Here is a 19,939-nt window from a genome sequence, read left to right as displayed (position 1 = left end):
GCCCTACATTCTAAGTATTACATACTAAGTTCATTTGGGAGGCCGGAAATAAAATTCTACGTTTTTAAATTGTCGTAAATAGTTGGCTTAATGACCTTTTAGCCCTCGAAGTTTGGATGGATGTTCCGATGCGGCCTCGATGTTTAAAGTCATTTGATTCAAACCTTAAAGTTTCACTATTTTCAAGTTGACATTCAGATAGTATACCTACAACTTGACAGAGTTGCAACCATTTAATCTGATAGTTTGTTTCTTAGAGGAAATTTACCCTTTTATTTAGGATTCATAAATCTGACAATTTAAATCAGCTGGAGTTTTCTAGTACAAGGTACATCAATTCAGCACAAGAAGCAGCTGGGATTATGTATTAAAAACACCATCACATGAGCACCTAACTTAAAACTATTGACCACAAGAACTAATAACATGACATTTGAAGTTTCCAGCTTTTAGATCCGAGATGGTATACTATCTAAAAGTATATAGAAAATCCTATTATAAATTGTCAGGCGCGAAGTGAGATCAATGAATATGTCCACTGAGCAAGGAATCGTAAGACCTCCTTCTGGATGATTGAATCCAAATTCTTCCTCGGCTTGACTCAACAAACCTTGAAAGGCAGGCTCATTCAGGATTGAAATGGGTACCACAAATCGGCTTCTTTGCCTCTCCCCAATATAAACTGCCAAGCACCCCTTTGGAATTGTTGAGGTGAGATCAGCATTTAATAAGTACAATGACCTGTGAATTAAGGATTTGTTTGAGTTTAGTAATATGAGGCATACGTATACCCATGATGCTCTAGAGCTTTCAGATTAGAGTTCAGGGAAACTGAGAAAACACTAGGAAGCTGATACACTCTCCGAATATTATGAAGAAACTATCCTTCACCTGGAATCAGAGAAGGGAAATACAGAACGTGTGAGATTCATTTTGAGGGAATTTGCACAGAGAAATCTTCTGGCAAAGCTTAACAAGTATAAACAGACAGCACTTCACTTGGCTATATATGAAGGAGAAACTGAATTGGCCGAGGTCCTCATTGATGCAGCTCGCCATTTGCCTCCTCCAAATGCTGATGATGATAATTCAATTACTTCTTTTCAAGCTTTTCTCAGGCAAGCTGATAAAGATTTGGACACCACTTTACATGCAGCAGTCAAGTATGGTCACCTGGATATTGTTAAGCTATTAGTAGAGGCGGATCCAAGTGATACACATATTCAAAATGGTGAGGGTAGAACACCAATGTACATAGCTGTGGAAAAAGGGCTCGGCGATATAGCAGAGATTATCTCTGCAACATGCTCTGCTCCATCTTTGCTCGGACCTGATTGTAGTACTGTTGTGCGTATTAAAGATCTTGACCAAGATATGCTCTTTAAACACTCTTTTCTATAAACATAATATACTATCTATAGCTATATTTACTTCTTTTTGTTATCTAAGCTAAATCCAATTTAACACATCACTCTTTCCGTCATAAAATTATGATATCGGAAATGGAGTCCAGCTTTTTCTCTCTAGTCTGATTTGGATTTTATGAAGTGGAGGTGGAAGCCTGATGGGTGCGAGCTTCCGGGTTTTAATCCGTATCAGTTTCTTGAGCTTGTGAGAGATAAGTCTTTGGCGTTTGTTGGTGATTCTATTGGGAGGAATCAGATGCAATCCATGATCTGCATGTTGTCTCGGGTACGTTTTCGTTATACAAACACATTTTAGCGTCAGAAACAAGTCATAAAGCATTTTTTTGTTAAACAAACACGTTTTAACGTCCGAACACATCACAAAGCGTTTTTTGTTAAACAAACATATTTTAGCGTCAGAACACAGACTTTTTGTGGATAAAGTGCAGTGTTTATATGCGTGCGTATACATTTCTTTTGTTATATATGTTTGAATTATTGTTTGATTGAGATGCATTGTGTGGAATTGTTTGTTGTGTTGCGTTATTTCTCAGTACGAGTCGAATGTGTATTAGTTTTGATTGTTTCACATTGCTATTAGTATGAATGAATCAAAAGGATGTATGTGGCTTTTTAAAAGTTTATTATCCTTGTCCTTGAATTTTGTGGATCGGAGAATTGGAATTAGTTGCAAATCAATGCATATGATGTTCGGATGTTGGCATATTTTGAATAATATGAAAATTGCATATTATTTATTTATTTTTGAAAGATCAAGTTATTAATGATCATGAAATTTTTTACAATTTTCATAACATTGGGTTTTTTGGAAAGACTAAAAATTAGCATTATTTCTTTTATGCTAATAATGATATTTAAGGTAAGAAATTATATTGATTTATGTGTCTTAAATGTGTATTTACTGCTCGTTAAATGTGTTGAAAGTTGGTCAACTATTCTTGAGTGATTTATGTTGTAATCAGTTAGTTTCTTAATTTAGAAATTGATTCATTTTATTAAGTTTCCAAGATTCAAATTTTGAATACTTTTAATAAATGTTGGTTAATAGTATAAATGTCATATAATTTTCTTTATTGTTCATAAATGATTTTTAATATACGCGGTCAAGTCTTATGACTTGTTTCATGACTTTTATTAGTTTGGGGGGCCATAATTGATGGCATGATTGTGCCCTTGAGAGGTATATTGGGGTCATATTTGATGACTAGTGTATATTAGTATATTATTTTATTATTTTATTTATAATTATTTAGAATATTATTCATTGTATTAAATTGCACTTATCGCTTGTTAGCTCTATCTAAATTATTGTGTATATATAAATCTAAATATCAAATACGTTATATATATATTTGTGTGTGTGTGTGTGTGTGTGTGTGTGTGTGTGTGTGTGTGTGTGTGTGTATAGGCAATTGATCAAATACAAACCAATCTTAAATTAAAAACTAAAAACCACTATTGAAGCTCTTGTAATTACTAAATGCACCTAGCTAAAACATATCATATGTCTGCCCCACCCACTTGTAATTAGTAAAACTCAGAATAGAACTACTCCCACCCACCTACATCTCTCCCCGACCAACTTTCACAGCTCCCCCATCTTCCGTGATCGGAGCTTCTCCACCCAACACCCCCAGCCCAAATTTCCCGACCCGGCTGGTATGGTACATTCCCGACGTTCTCGCCAAGAAATAAAGGAAGAAGACGAGCTTGTTTTATGCTGCACATATACACACATTTACACACAATACATCATCTCATTAGATCTACCCTTCATCTCCCCCGTCATCACATCATCGTTTGTTCCCCGCCATCACTATCTCCGTCCATTCTCCATCATCACTACCTCCGACTTTTCCCTTCCCCTCCCCCAATCTTTTTTCGACGACCTCTCTCTTAATCTCTTGGATGACTAGAGCTCAGCCGTGGACTTTAGTGTTGTTAAAGCTTGATATAGTTGTTGATATAGTTATAAAAATCGATGATTTCTGCTATACAAATTAGTGATATTCGGTTTATAAATTAGTGATATTTGCTTTACAAATTAGTGATATTCGCTTTAGAAAATAGTGATTTGTGTTGCTGAAATTAGTGATTTCTATTTCTTCTCCATGACTATATCTCAAATTGTCTGCCACGTTAATTCTTAGACATAAAAATTACAGATCGAGGAAGATGAAGATTGGAGAGGGTGAGTTTGTGTTAATTGATTATTGTTTTGTATGTATATGTTGTTTATAGTTTTGTATGTATATACGGTGTATATCAGTTTTGTATAGAAGCGGCACGTTAGTTGAGCATCTGTAGCTAGGAAAGTGGGCTGGGCTGGTTAGAAAAGTGGGCCGGGTCATAGGTTTTTAGTTTTCAGATTTAGGTGGTTTGTAGTTGAATAGGACTGTATATATATATATATATATATATATATATATATATATATATATATATATATATTACTAGTGAGCTTATATTTATTACTTATGAAATATTTATTTTAATATATTTATAATTTAATGTCTGTTTTGCAATTTAGAGGTTAAATATTAATAATATATATTTATCTTATAATTTTTTTATTAAAACGAGAATGATTAATTTATTCTTGACAAAATATAAATTTTTTAATGTTGTTCTCATAAGAAAAGCTTAGTATGATTTATGAATATTTTTGTACTTTGTGTCTAACCAAAGTTCTCGTTTTGGTTAGACTTTTAATTATTTTTTTATAATTATCTCATATTATTATAAGTTAAAATTTATTTTGTTAAATAAGATGTTATGTTTTTTGTCAAGATTTATTTCTATAATTGGAGTTATTTTTTCCCTGTATATATTTTTTCTTCTTAATTAATTATTATTCTTATGTTTCTCTTTGCTTGTTTTGATTTTCAGGATCATGAAAGGAGACTTTATGGGTTTTCTTATTCAGACTTTAAAGTTTTATTATCTAAACGTCCGGAGATACTTACGTATCTTTCGGTTAGATGATAAACTTTGTTGGATGAAAGAAATCCTTGTTGCAGATATTGTATTTATGATACAACTCATCTACGAGTATGTAGATCCTGAAAAAAAAAGCTAGCTAAATCCAATTTTGTATTTGTTAAAATCTTCTTCACTTTTTTATTTTTATAGCTAAGAGCCCTGGTGGAAGCCTCTATAAAATTATGGATAAAGATGCTCTGTATGCGGCTATAAAATTATGGATAAAGATGCTCTGTATGCGGCTGCTGCCATTGCTAGAGATGTTGATGCCATAGCTGCATTAGAAATGCATGCTAATATCAAAAGGTTATTTTTGTTTTTGATATATAAAAATCAATTAATATGGTCTTTCAAAATATTAAAACATCCTTTTAATAAATTCGAAATTGAAAATGATACAACATAGACGATATCAAAAAGGTTTATTTTTTGATATTTTAAATCCAAAAATTACAAGAAAGTTTCTTACAAAAATATGTGAAATTGGAGAAGATAAATACAAATTTTCAATATAGTCTATCCTATCAAGTAATAAAAATACTAAAAAATTTGAACTAAGAAAAGTAGATTTGATATTGTAATAGTGTCTTTCATCAATAAATATTTTTCATATTGTATCTTTACTATGTACAACTTTTTTCTATTAAATTCAAAACTGAAAAAAGTAAATTTGATTTTTCAATATGATCTTTTTAACCCATAGAAAACTCTTTTACGGCATATTGGCAACCGGAAAAGGTAATTTTTATTTTTGATATTTTAAATTCTGAAGTTCAAGAAAATTAAAAATATAGATGTCAACTATTGAAGAGAAGCCTCCTGAACTGTCCTGACTTCTCCTTTATCTAATGGTATTCATTAAAACTAAGGTGGGGTTTGGCCGGTTTTAAAAGTCTGGATTCGGATTTATAATTTAGAAGCACTTATTCGTAACGTTTGTGTTAAAAGTCAATAAGTACTAGCTTTTGTTTCATAACTTTGACTTCTTTCCCAAACAACTTAATCATTTATAAGTCCTAACTTGCGTTTAACTTCCACTTCACTTTTTACTTTAAGAAAGAAACACTTATTTTAGAGTCAACCAAACGGCCCTTACCCCTAGTGTGAGTAATGGGGTTATAATAGTTCTTAGAGCATCTTTAATGGGGTTGACCTCGTTGGCTAAATTGAACCTAAAAGACATTATATAAAATTTGTTGAACCTGTAACATACTGTACTTTAATAGTATTAGTTATATTGGTTGGTTATTTCGAGGGGGATAGGAATCCTGGTCTTCACATCAGGGAATGAGCAAGTTTCTTCAAGTCCAAAATGCTACTATTTTGGCAAACTCAAAGAAATTTAACACGTGTCCACTCTCTACTTCTATCTCTTCCGTTTTTCCTGTTTTCGTGGTTCCAATCTCCTTCGTGGCCAGAATTTTGATCTGTATAAGGTACATATAAATAATAGAATCAGTTCTCGTATTTATTTGCCATTGATGACCATGTTTTTCGTCGTCGGAATCATCTGCCGTCACCGCCACCAAGATCTACTTCCAGTCTATCACCGCTCTACCGCTTGAACGAGTTAGGTCACTGATTTTTCAGTTGCCGTACTTTATTCTGATTTAGGGGTTTTCTATACTTCTTCTCGAACGACCATGATACACACGTCCTCTGATTGTACTGCTGTGACTCATTTACGTGTCAAGATTTCAACATTCAAAAAAAAGGTTTACCCTCCCCGATTCTTAACTTATATGTTTATGTGATTATTGTTTTTAGTATATTCAATATATTGTATTTTTTTAAAAGTGTTGATGTAAATACTCGGATTTTTTTGATTAGTTTTGTTTTTATGCTCGATAACCAATTATCGTAGGTGTTATTTTGTTGATTTATTTATAAGATGAGAAAGTTGGTAAGGTGTAGTCAAACTTATTTTGTATATTTTGTTCATAATATGTTCTGAGTCACAAGTTTTACTTGAAATCGTGTTTCTGAGTTTGTAGGGGTTAGAGATTGTTCATCGTTATTGCTAGTGACAATGACGAGATTAGGATGGTTCAATGTCGGTTAGGACGGTTCAATGTCAGTGATGATGAGATGTCGCTATCAATTAGTGTGATTTTGAATAGGAATATTCTTTAAAAAATTTCTTGCATGATTAAAGCTTTTCCTGTTTTATTGGTAAGTTTCCTGCCAACTTTATTTTATTGAATTGGCTTTAATAGTAGTCATGATGATTTAAATTTTATTTATTTTCAAATGGTAAGTTGACTCGCTTGATGGATGCTCATTTTGAATTTTATTTTGTTTCACGAGTAATTGCTTATATATGCTCTAACTGCTTTAATCATGTTTAATGCTGATTAATGACTTTTATTGTACCATTCATGGGTGTCCATGATTGATGACGTATATTTTTGGCCTAGTATACGACAATTTGGGGCCATTCTGTTGGCTTGATTATTATATTTAATCTGTTTCTTAAATTTTAGATATTATTTTGAAGATGTTTCATATTTTAACATTTATATTTTAATACTTATATTATTAATTATATTCTTAGTATTTATTTAGCTTGCTATATATCTCGCCAAAGGGTCTCCCTTAGGTTAGATATATATATATACATATATATATATATATTGAGAATCTATACTGATTTTAATAATTAAATTTATTATTATTATTATTTTATTGTTATTAATGGATTGTATTTGTTTCAGGTAGCGTGGTCTTACAAGTTGGGACGTTTTCTTTTCGGACATTAAGTTTTATTGTCTAAACTTCCGGAGATATTTTCATGTCTTTCGGTTAGAGAATAAGCTTTTTGAATGAATGAAACTCCTCGGAGTATTGGTGTATCTCGTTACGGGCAAGTGCATTTCTGTAAAAAAAAAAAGTTGTATTGGTTGGTTATAATTTAAAATAGTATTAGTTATATTGGTTGGTTATAATTTAAAATAGAGTAATTGACACTTTGCACCTCTCAAGTTTAAGCGTTTTTTCGATTTGGTCTCAAATAATCTTTTTTGGCAATATGCACCCAAAATTTTAAAAAGCGCTTTGATTTGCACCCTTTGACCATATTCTGTCAAATTGACTGTTAAAATTAACAAAGGCGGGGGTAAAATAGTAATCTAGGGGGCGGGAAGAGGGGTTCGATGATAGAGCGGTTGTATTTTCTGCTTTCACTTTCACTGAAATGTAATTTAACAGTCAATTTGACGGAATATGGTCAAAGGGGTGAAAATCAAAGTGCTTTTTAAACTTTAGGGGTCATATTGCTAAAAAAAAATCGTTGGAGAGTGAGTATGAGGTCGGTTAAATTATTTTCAAAAATAAAAATTTATATTATAAACAAAGCTTAATACTCCCTCTGTCCCATTTAATTCTATACACTTTCCTCTTTTGGATGTCCCACTCAATTCTATACATTTCAAAACTTTCCCAAAATAGCAAACTTTTATAATATAAAAAGCTCACCCACCCACTACTTTCAACTACTTTTTCAAATCTATCAATTATATATTGATGGGACCCACTAATTTACCCACTTTTCTTACTCCTCTCACTACTTTATACTTACTTTATACACTTTTCTTAGTCTCCGTGCCCAATCCATATGTATACTTATCAGAGGGACGGAGGGAGTATATGATTTATTAAATACTTTAATATTAATTAATCACCGCCATTTCACCAAAAATAGATATTATTACATTGTAATAGTTAAATAATATAATTATAACTTTTACTATATATATATATATATATATTAATATATCATATAATGTTTGGGCTATTCGATCTATTCGGTCCGGACCGGAATGTTTTTTTAAGAACCGGACCAAGCCGAATTTTATTTCGATTCATTCAGAATCGAACCGAATTTGCATGATTCAGTTTGGTTTTTCGATGTAGTTTCGGTATTTTGCTCACCCCTAACCGAGACTGGTCATAAGTCTTCATTCCTCGCTCATCCTCTTGAGGAGTGAGGAAATCTAGGAATATATGTAGTAGCCTTTAGGAGATCCAAGAAAGGTTTTAGTGTATAAAGCATACTCTTCCTCCAACCGGGATCATCTTAAAATGAGGAATCCAGACCGTCCCAAAGAGCCCAAATATGGAGTGCCCTCACCAAGACTAGGTTAGCGAGCCCAATAGCTAGCGACACCTAGAGCCACATCATTTCTAGCAACCACCCCTCTCTTTAGGAAGGCTAGATAATTTCTCATACTAGCGGCAACCACCCCTCCCTTTGGGAAGGCTAGATAATTTCTCATACTAGCGGCCCATCTATGTTGGGCAGTCCAACATAACTGTGAACATCCTTATGAAATCCACTAAATGAGCCCATCTTGGTGGTCCTTCAATTATGGGTCTGCCAAAGCCCACGATAGTTTCTGGCATAATATCTTATTAGAACAAAAACTTATCCTACATTCTTAGTTTAATACGATTATCCCTTCCTCTCCTCGTTATCTCCGCTTGAAACTTTACCTTCCGCATCTACCTCTCCTTCCTAATATACCTTCTACACCCGCTTCTCTTCTTTACTTATCATTTTTTTAGTGTAAAAATTATATCACCACCATCCATAACAATCATCATTATGATATTTTCGATATCTCATATATGTGTTGATTTGTGTCCAATTCATGCCTAATCGGTAAGCCATTATCATATTACTTCTTATTTTGGATTTATATTTGTTGAACATATTTGGATTTAATTGAATTTGGATTTAGTTGATTTTTGAGTCCTGATCTTTGAGTTCTGATCTCAGATATAAAGTTTCCAATAAAGCATAAATTGATCATGATGTAATGTAATTATAATTATTCACATCAAATCAGTAATATAGCCTGATTAAAACTTGGATTCCAGTGGGGGCCAAACGCAATAGCAAACGACACTCTGATCTGAGAGAATCACAGTTCTCACATGTAACGAAATCGATGGAGTCATGTTAAGAACAATACAGCACATTACGTGCATCTTATTTTAACACATATATGGAGGTTTAAATATAAGCAACATGAACCTAAGGTTGCTCGAAATTTGAAAGAACATGTACATTTACGTGAGCCTTCAGATGAAATTTCTGGAACATAGCAGAAGGGTAAATGAAGGTTAACCTGGCAAGACGAGTATACAACAGCTTTTTGGACAACTCATTGCATTTTTCCACAGTGGCTGGTTCCTGGATGAACTGCTTATTCTGCTCTAATAAATGTTTGTAGTAGGAAGTACCATGAGTGGCCACAAACTTTTTAGCTTGGCAGGCCTTGGACTTCAATTGAGCTAATTTTGATGCCATCGTATTCCCCAGATAGACCTGCCGAAACCTAAAACATCATGTACAGCAAGTGAACTGTTAATGGTTTCAGCAAACAGCTAACTAATAGATAGTAACCTTAACATCTCATGAATTTCCAACTACAGAACATGATAAATGGACTACTGGAGGCACAATTAATTGGAAAAAATCAACTAAAAACCTCTTACAATGTTACTAATTGCACTATACATAATGAAATTTTAATAGTTGGCATATAGAAATTTAGTGCTTGAACCATATTATATATGTTACCCACACTTACCTGCCTACAACCGATGAAATCATACCGACAATATTATTAAAAATTACCCAAAAGTCAAGACTTAATAAATGCCGTATACAATAAAGTTTCGGATTACATATCACTGAGACAGAACCCCAAAGAACATCATACAAAGTGAATCAAAATGTTTGAAAAGATCTATCATAAGCATACATATACAATAAGCAAGACAAAACCCCAAAGAATATGTGCTCCTAAATTAAGTAACAGAAATTTAACTTTAACTTAAACTAGAACAAGAAGCATAACACAATATACACATTTCCAACCAGGGGAAGCTCACTCTGAACAAACACAAAACCAACACAAAATTAAACATAATCGCCTCAATTAATTAAATAAATTACACAGAAATAGTATGACTTACAGCCTTGACACCTGAGCTGCGAGGAGAGCAAGAAGAGACGGAGAGAGTTTGAAATGATTTGCGAAGAGCGGCGGAATTGAAAAAAATTAGGATTAGCGGAGGCAGCTAAGCTAGGGTTTGTCTAGATTTAGAGGAAATGTTGAGGGCTACTTTAGGGTTGGGGCGAACAGAGATTGTAGAAGCTGCTGCTATGCACGAGGCCATGGTGGTCGAGAGTTTAGTAAAATCTCACCCACTCAGTCCCAACGCTCTCACTGGCTGATTAGGGTTCGAAGTAGTGCATCGAATTAGGGTTCGAAGGCGTCTGAGATATGAGAAAAAAAGAGGCGAGAGAAGTTAGAGAGAGAGAGAGAAGTGAGAGTGAATTTTAATTGGGGGTAATATTAGATTTTAAGTGAAGAGTGTTTGTATGAATTTGGAGTTAAAAGAAATTGGGGGGAATGAAAATTTGACTAAGGGGGAAATATTTTTGGTGTATATCTCAGAAATATTTTGGGGGGAGCAAATAGGGGTTGCCGCGCAGTTTTTGTTTTTAATTTAAAGAAGTTAGACATCGGTTCTTATATTAGCTGATGTCAAAAATAAGATAGACATCGGTTATTTTTTAGCCGATGTTAAAACGATATTTTACATCATGGCCAAAGTCGACCGATGTCTATACCCTGATGTCTATTAACTAAATTCTAGTAGTGTTATATGAAAGCCTCGATATGGCACACTTTAATCATCTTTAATCTTTTAGTATGATTCTTTTCTTAAAATCATAGATTGTATTTATCTTTCTATTTATTTTTAATTAGTCCATAAAATTTTATATTGCAAAAATAATTTGATGTTCATCTTATTTCAGTTTTGTGAAAGAATTATTAGAAATAATTAATGAAGAAAATGCTCCAGTATGATTTGAAATCCGCGTCCTTGGGACATGTGATACGCAGGTAATATCTTTTATGATAGCTAATATCTTGCATTAGTTATTCATTTTGAGTTTAGTAAATTGTCTTGTTACAAATTTTATTATAAAAATTTTGAACTAATGGATTTATTTCGACAAATGATTATGTTTTTAATTCATAAACAAATATATATTTGATATGATATAAAAACTCCATCAGTGAAAATCTTAATTTCAATTAACATCCCAATTGTTTTTGAGATAAATACATCAATAAACATAATGTTTTATAATATGTTTCATACTTTCCAATTACAATATTGATATAAGTTCTATCACTTATATTATTATATCTATATTATATTATACAAGTGTATTACATACTTTAAACTTTAAAGTAACATTGTGATGTGAAAAATGTGACCTTGTGCATGCAACCACCTCTTCTTTTCATATCTTATCAACCACGTCGTTTTCTTGTTTTCTTCTCGTGTTATTTTCTTCTCGCATTGTAATAGATTATTAGTTACAGTTTGTGTAGGTACAAAAAAATTATTACTTTTCCAAATATTATGTGCAGGGAGGATGTATCATGAGGTCATAACATTTATACTATTTTGACTATAATTATCTATGAAAACAAATTTTGGCTTATAAGATTTTAATATAACTAAAATTTAATATTACAATTAAGTAATGTTGGCAGATCCTCACTTTCGTAATACTTTGTTGCTTGGCACAGTGAAGTGATCTGCGAATTACTCAGGATTGGGATGCTATCAGTGACAATTTTAAGCTGTCTATAGGCAACATTAGTAGTTCAGTATTGTCGAGTGGCATCTCTGACGTCAGTCAAATCAAAGCCCAAGGAACCAAAAAACGTAGAACAAAAAGCAAGATTGCCTCTGTTGTTTCTGTTTCAAAGCTCAAAACAACAAACAAGAAAAGCAATGCTGTTTCCAGGCATGTCTAGCGATCACTCAGGAGAGTGCATCCTGAAATGGTACCATTTTTCTCCAAATCCCTCCGCCAATACATATTTGTTGGATGGTAGGTCCCTTTAAGTACCATATGCAGCTAAAGCTCAGAATAAAGTTCATCGTACTCATCATCATCGCCAATCAATTCATCCTGGCGCTGCATGATTTGTGGAAGGGGCCAAATGAAAAGAGACACGGAAGACTTTAACAAAAATGATCTGTAAGTGTAACCAGCGCGAGCGTATATGTAATTCACCTTGAATATAAGAATGTTGTACTAGAACTGTACTAGGATCAACTTCAACGGAGTTCTGTTCAGAAATGGATGGACGGTAGGAACTGTGATGGGCAGCTCCTCGTGGATCAGCTTGGTTAGTTTTTGGACCATAGCACGAAGTTTGATTGGTCGGCATGGACAAAGGAGGTGTTTTGGAGCTGTGGATTTGTGTCAAAACTATTAACGTTAACTTTTTATATCTTTGCTCTCAATAATGTACATAAAGCTATGTAGTAACTTAATTCTCTGTACAACACATTGATATTCCTCTTTTTTTGTTCACAGTGAAGAGGCAAAGAATGATAGCTAGTCACATTTATATTAATAAAAACATAGTAAAGAATCAGGAAAAGAAGTAGCCCAACCACTAAGGAATACATTTATAATTTTGAAGGCTTCCCTTTGCATTTTCTGAACATTCTTTTAAAACAAATATCAACAACCATTTACAAAATAGATAAGTTCACTTCCCCTGCAATCCACCAAACCTTCTGAATGCATATCTTTCAGCATTCAGAAATGTTTAGGGAAACTTTAGACCACAAAGTTCAATGGACAACGCTTGAGACAATTGAAGTTTTGATCAATTCTACAAATAAAAAGTTATGTGCATATATAAAACATGAAAAAAAAGTATTTAAGAGTTCATAAAAACGCGACATGAATCGCGTAAGACACTAGCAGATAGCAGATGATATACTCTTTCAGTATCTACGTGTGTGTGTGTGTGTGTATGACATTGCTCAAAAAGGAACACTCTTAAAAGAAGAACAACACACAACACTTTAGAATCAAATATAGAATCTCATCTAAAGCTTAAATCAATTTCAAATTTTAAGTTGATTGACTATTTATTATGAATCATAATAGAATCCGTCACGTTTAACAATAAACTTGGGTTAAAAATAACATGATTCTATGTAAAATTAATCGTGCAAAAAACATATACATATGATTCTATTCTGGATTCTATTTTGGATTCTATATTATTTTATAGCAATAATATGTATGAATTTGGATGTTAGATTTTATATATTAAGTTTATATTATTTACAGTGATATTTCTTTGTTCTCTGAGCTTTCAGGCCTTTCTCCAAATCCATCGAAAAGTTCTGCTTTCTTGGGCATACACCTGCTGCTGCTGTTATTTCATTTGCATCTCAGTTAACTGGTTTTCACCTAACACTTTTCATAACTAGTTTAATCAGGAAAACATAATACATGTTAGAAGACATGTATAGATATCGAGGTAAATAAATAATTTAAAGGAGTATATATATTAATGTTAAAAAGGAATCTAATTCGACAGAGGCATCTCATACCATTCAGCAGTAGTTAGCAATTGGTTGATAACACCAGAAACCATTGGACCTCGCATTATTGCACGCCCTTTTCCAGCAAACCCGAAAGAAACTAACTTGACTCCCATGTATTCTGTTGGAATAATTTTTTTCGTCTCTGGGTCCTAAGGAAAAAGTCGAGTGATCATGTGTTTTATTGCAACAATTGAGTAATTGCACAGAAACATTTGATTTAACTTCAAAGTTTACCATCTCAAGCAGCCGATTTTCGGGAGAGACCATTGTTGGTAGGCTTGGACCATAGACATCAGCATCAAATATACCAACTCTTGCACCCATACCAGCCAAAGTGTATGCTAGGTTCACAGCTACTGTTGATTTTCCCACGCCTCCCTACACACAAGTAAGATAAGTATCATATGGATTACAAAATTAGAAGTTTAAAAATACTTCTCTTAGAAGTCAATGTGATGGATAAGTATCTCATCAGTCATCAATTATATGGTTAAAAGTTTGATAAAAATTTCTTTAAGCAAGATAGTCCATTAACCTAAGATATCAATAAGACCGAATAAATATCTTCGCTACCCTTGTTGTGTAACTAGTTTTCCTACAAGATTCCGTTAATTTTAGGTGACTAGTGTGCACTCAATTCATCACTCACAAACAGCTGGGTTTCTCCTAAAAATATTTCAAAATACCCATGAAAAAAAATTTAAATTATGGGGTTCAAAGTGAAAAGGGTACATCTGTTAACATTAACAGTCAATTAAACGGAGAGTGGTCAAAGGGGTGCAAAGCGAAGCGCTTTTCAAACTTTAGGGTGTATATTGCCAAAAAAAATTGTTTGAGACCAAATCGAAAAAGCGCATAAACATAAGGGGTGCAAAGTGTCAATCACTCCTTACTTAAATGAGCCTACGTTCCAAAACCTGTTAAGTCAAGCTGAGGAAGAATTTGGGTTTAGTCATCCAGAAGGTGGCCTCACAATTCCATGCAAGGAAGACGCCTTCATTGATATCTTGAACCGATTATGAGAGTTTATATGTAGGCAGATACATATTTTTATGTTGTTAGATAGTTGTAGACCAATTTTGTGAACTAGTCCAGGAAATGTAAACATGTAAATCTTTTAGGCAGGGGATTGGCTGATACTTTATAATTCAAGACATCAATATCTACATGAAATTATTCTTGAAACTAGTCTTTCATGGAGGTGTTTTGTATGACTGGTTCTAATCTCATTTATATACATACACTGAGATAAATGGTCAATACATTTAAAAAAATTGAGTATCAACTTATGCTTTTCCTACATAAGTTATATGATGAGATCAAAGTTGCTCTAACATCTAAATATACACAAATTGTTTTCAATTATAAATTGTCAGGCGCGAAGTGAGATCAATGAATGTGTCCACTGAGCAAGGAATCGTAAGACCTCCTTCCGGATGATTGAATCCAAATTCTTCCTCGGCTTGACTCAACAAAACTTGAAAGGCAGGCTCATTCAGGATTGAAATGGGTACCACAAATCGGTTTCTTTGCCTCTCCCCAATATAAACTGCCAAGCAACCCTTTGGAATTGTTGAGGTAAGATCAGGATTTAATATGTACAATGACCTGTGAATTAAGGATTTGTTTGAGTTTAATAATATGAGGCATATGGATACCCATGATGCTCTAGATCTTTCAGATGTAGTACTTAGGTAAATTATGAGATACTCTAACCTGTTCCTGGTCTGTCGCCTCGGTTGACTCTTCGAATCTTGGAAACTTGCTTCTTTGGGTTGGCTCAGGATCATGCATACCCTTTCTCTTTAATGTTGGACTTGGGTTGGCACTGAAAGAAAGATTGGCCCCCAGCTTTTTGCATCCCAGTCAACATTCCCGTGAATGGACCCTTCACTATCTACAGCTGATTTGATTCTCTCCTTGTCTTCTTCAGTGGCTGTCCTGAAGGAAATATCGCTCGAAATTTGTTCTGCTCCGAGTTCATCAGCCACTAGTTTTGTTTCTGCCAGAAACTTCGAATAATCTGCATAACAATCATTTCTAAATGTCATAAAAGGACAAGTAGATTAATTTTAACAATTTCGTTGCAGCATGCACCAAATTGTAAAGACAGTATGCAATTCATCAATAAATATAATGCATTTTACTCTTTGTATGCTAATTAAATTGCCAAAAATCTAGAAGGAGGCGTTACAGAGAAAAAGGAGGGCCAAGTTGTGAGCACATGATATCTCTCAACTGCAATTGACTACAAGTTTATAGCGAATGACAGGGTTATATACAATAATTGAGGTCTGGCGTGGCTTGGGTTCTCGCATTTCTAAATCTGAGAAATAGCAAATAGTTCCATTTCTTGAATTTTTTACATATATTTGTCCGCAATCAGTTGCCTGGTCACAAGTTAAAAATGCATATTGGGGCCAAAGGATGGCACTTTATCTTTTGAATTTGCTTCGTTGTAGAAACTATAAAGAACCATAATCATACTCACAAGAATAATCTCATCAGACCTGACAACAGATTTACAAGCAATTACTTAAAATCACATAATCAAGTATAAACTATTACAACTAATAATGTACCTCGATGACAAAGGAGTAACATATGCATGCATGCCCCCAAGCACATCCAGTTTCTGTTTAACTTCAAAAGCATGCTGAATATAGAATTCTCCTGGATTTTGTACCAACCTGGTTTCACAAGGGAAATAAAGGAGGGGGAAGAAATATGTAAATACATTGCCAGAAAGGCAGAAAATAATACAGTCAGATAAATACAATTGATGCTCTGTGAAAAGGTCCTAATGATCAAGTCTACATGTGAACAGTGGGAAGAGGAACAAATCAGGCCTTTTGTTATAAACATTTAGCAGAAAAAGATAAGTGTCAACCATAGATATGAAACACTTACCTGCAACATGGTATGCCTGCATTTACAATTACTTCCGGAGACAGTACGGTAGTCTTTTGACCAAGAGTAGCATAACTCACTGCAGTTGTTCACACTAAAACTAGTGAGTAATGAACAAAAATATGCAGAACAATTCAATGGTTTTCATACTATGACATTCTGACACAATATGCAGAATTTTTTAAGTACTTCCCCTCATAAAATGCATAAAGCTTCAACCCCACAGAACTAAACATTAAATTAGACATACAAATAAGAAAAATGGTTTGTTAAGCATGGCAATGACAATTTCGGCACCCAATAAAATCATATCAATTGCAAACAGCACATGTTAAAAGCATACTATGACAAACATAAAATGAGACAAATGGAGCATAAGTTCAATAATAACCAAACTCACAGAGAGGATTCATCTCTCCATTATATCCATGATCACGGATCACATCCTCAAACGCGGCTGCTGCATTCTGAGGCACTCCATACCAGGTCTTCCTCTCACCAGTGTGCATATAGTTGAGGCTATGCAGGTCATGATCTTTCACGTGCCATGCGAACCAGCTAAATAACATTCCTATATACACCATTGGGGATGTAATACCGGGTATATCATCCTTCACAAATCTCAGCAGAGACACCTTCTGGACCTCGCTGCACCCCTCAAATTCCAATCCGTATCTCCCACATTCAAAATCATCACTCAATCCATCTCCTCCCCTCCGCTTCTCCAACTCCACAACTGCTGATATGTGCATGTCATTCGCATACTCAACCTCGAAGGGTTTATTAGCATCAGCCTCCCAATAAAGACTTTCAATCTCCAAAGGACTTAAAGCCCCCTTATCTATCGAACATTTCTTGAAATAATTCCTCTCAAAAGACTTGGCCTTTGCTTCAAATTCCTCAACAGTGTAACTCTTGTTGGAATTTTGTCATTTTGAGCACCAATTTGAGTGAGGCTCGGCTACGTGCTCGTGGCGGGTTATGCTTGGATTATGTTCTCCTCCGAGAGAGCTTTCCAATGCATGTTTATTCACTCAAAACGACTAAGGAATGGATCAGTTATGATGATCCAAAGTTGCTTCCTTGGTAGTGGAAAATTGGAGAGAAAACTTGATTCCCACATTGATTCAATAAAGAGCCTTTAAAGGCTTTATATAGTAGAACACTCTTGTAGTGTTTAACTTGTGTTAGTGTGTTATGCTCCACCAGCTACGTGCGCGCAGGGGGTGCAAATTGTGGGATTTCGAGGCAAATCTCGTGGCTTCGCAAGCCTCGGGCTTTTCCGCGTGTGCGACCTGCGGACATGAATGCAGCAAAATCCGGGCCCGAAGAATTACGGACTAGTTTTGCTGAATTTATACAAAGCGTAGCGCACAAGCCTTGCATTGCCTATATATATTCATTATAACTTAGGGTTTTAGATACACGAAAACACACAGCCTCTCGCTTCCAAAATCCTAGCCGCGTCGGTGATAGTTCTTAGTCTTGTTCTGGTTCGTCGAAGGTGCTTATTGCATCGTTCAATCCGTTTTACGTTTTATCCTGGGAGGCGATCGTTCATCACACACGATGAGGGCGAAATACGCTTTAAGGAGACAGTTACGCACTGGACTCGGATTTCCGTTCATATATCCTTCGTTCTGTTTTGTCTCCTTACGTTTACTGTTTTATCACGCACACACAAACGCACGTATTGAACTGTTGGTTTTTGCACAGATTGTATAACAACTCTTCCCACTCTCCCTCACACACTTAATCACAGGATGGCCTTTTCCTGGGCAAGAACCAACTTGCTGCACCCTGGTAGTGAACGTAGGCCTTAATTCGCCTTCCGGGGAGGCAGAACAGGCCGCCAAACACTTATTAAGTTGAACATATGTGGTTTTCATCAAGGCCAATGAGACAGAGGTATAATTTTACATATGCCATAAGTAGAAGCTTCTTTCTCAATTTTATGAATATAATCAATTGGATCCGGTCATGCATAAAGTGGGTGCTCCTGTTTTTCGATTCAAATTTTTTTCTTTTCTATTTTCCTCGCAGAAAAGAAAGAGAATCGGAATGTGTGAATTTGTTTTAACCAAAACTTTACAAATAAAAACGGTTATTTAATGAATTTCGGATTTAAGTAGGATGAGAATGAAGATATTTTTTACTGTGTTTGTTGTTCAGCCACCTGTGTTAGGAATCAATAATTTTTGATGATAACATAAACATTTTGTAACATGTCTTACTTAGAACCTTTATCAAATTTCAGTTGTAATTGTTATGTTTCTTGTCTTTGGGAATTATCAACGGATGGGTAGAATAGGATGGCTAATTGTAAATATCCAATGCCATGTAATTTTATCTAAGTGAAGGATATTCAACTGATGAGATGTAACTATTCAACTGATGAAGACTGGATGATGTTTCAACTGATGAAAATCAAGCATTCAACTGAAGACAAAGTGTTCAACTGATGATGCTGAGGAATTCAACTGATGAGACTGGAACAGCATTCAACTGATGAAGTTTGTAATTCATTCAACTGATGAGCCGGGCATTCAACTGATAAAGTCAATAGCAGTTGAAAGTAACCAGAACTTTCAACTGATGAAGCAAAGAGCAGTTGAAAGTGACTAGAGCTTAAGTCTGACAAATCACATGGATCGAATTACACTAAAATAGACATGGAAGCCTAATTAGGAAAATAAAGAAGAAGCAGAAACATACTTATCTCATGCAATGCAATCTGGATCAAATCAAGATGATGGTCAAAGATGAAGACATCTCAGAAAGCATGCATAAGACAAAGTTGTGCAGCATTGTTTTTAGATTAGAGTGCATTTTGTAATCTAGCTAAAAGCTTTGTAAAACTTGGAGTATATAACCAAGTTAGTAGCATCAGTTGAACTTGTTCAAATTACTTGAGAGAAAAATCTGAGAGTTAGAACTTGTTGAGTGATGAACCAGCAGCTGTGCGAATTGTAAAACAATCCACAGATTCTTCTATATAAAATCTCACGGGTGGATCATTCAATCCACCCGTATTTTTAATACTTGGTGTTTTTCTGTCTATTGTGTTCTTAGTGTATTATTCTTGAATCTTTTAAATTTGTAAAAGATTGTATTCAACCCCCCCCTTCTACAATCTTTCTCATAGTTGGTGTAAAATAACAATTGGTATC

At 34.3% G+C, this 19,939-nt stretch overlaps 2 long non-coding RNA genes across 4 annotated transcripts; both read right to left on the bottom strand.

Moving 5' to 3' along the window:
- Window positions 1-210: 210 nt before the first annotated feature.
- LOC135150595 (uncharacterized) lies at window positions 211-10,801 on the bottom strand. 3 transcript variants are annotated; one of them, XR_010288747.1, is made up of 4 exons: window positions 10,392-10,801; window positions 9,539-9,748; window positions 892-1,173; window positions 212-741 (listed from the first exon to the last, which is right to left on the bottom strand). It is a non-coding gene; the product is annotated as an uncharacterized LOC135150595 (long non-coding RNA). The 3 variants fall into 3 exon arrangements; XR_010288746.1 differs by having other exon boundaries at window positions 212-891; window positions 1,000-1,173; window positions 10,392-10,798; XR_010288745.1 differs by having other exon boundaries at window positions 211-1,173; window positions 10,392-10,795.
- A 2,710-nt stretch (window positions 10,802-13,511) lies between these two features.
- On the bottom strand, window positions 13,512-14,246 carry LOC135150598 (uncharacterized). Its single transcript, XR_010288750.1, has 3 exons — window positions 14,094-14,246; window positions 13,866-14,008; window positions 13,512-13,738 (listed from the first exon to the last, which is right to left on the bottom strand). It is a non-coding gene; the product is annotated as an uncharacterized LOC135150598 (long non-coding RNA).
- Window positions 14,247-19,939: the final 5,693 nt, after the last annotated feature.

Source organism: Daucus carota, chromosome 2 (genome assembly GCF_001625215.2).
Source record: "Daucus carota subsp. sativus chromosome 2, DH1 v3.0, whole genome shotgun sequence".
Lineage (NCBI taxonomy): Eukaryota > Viridiplantae > Streptophyta > Magnoliopsida > Apiales > Apiaceae > Daucus > Daucus carota.
The sequence above is the reverse complement of the archived record's forward strand: the minus strand, read 5'-3'. Positions and strand labels throughout refer to the sequence as shown.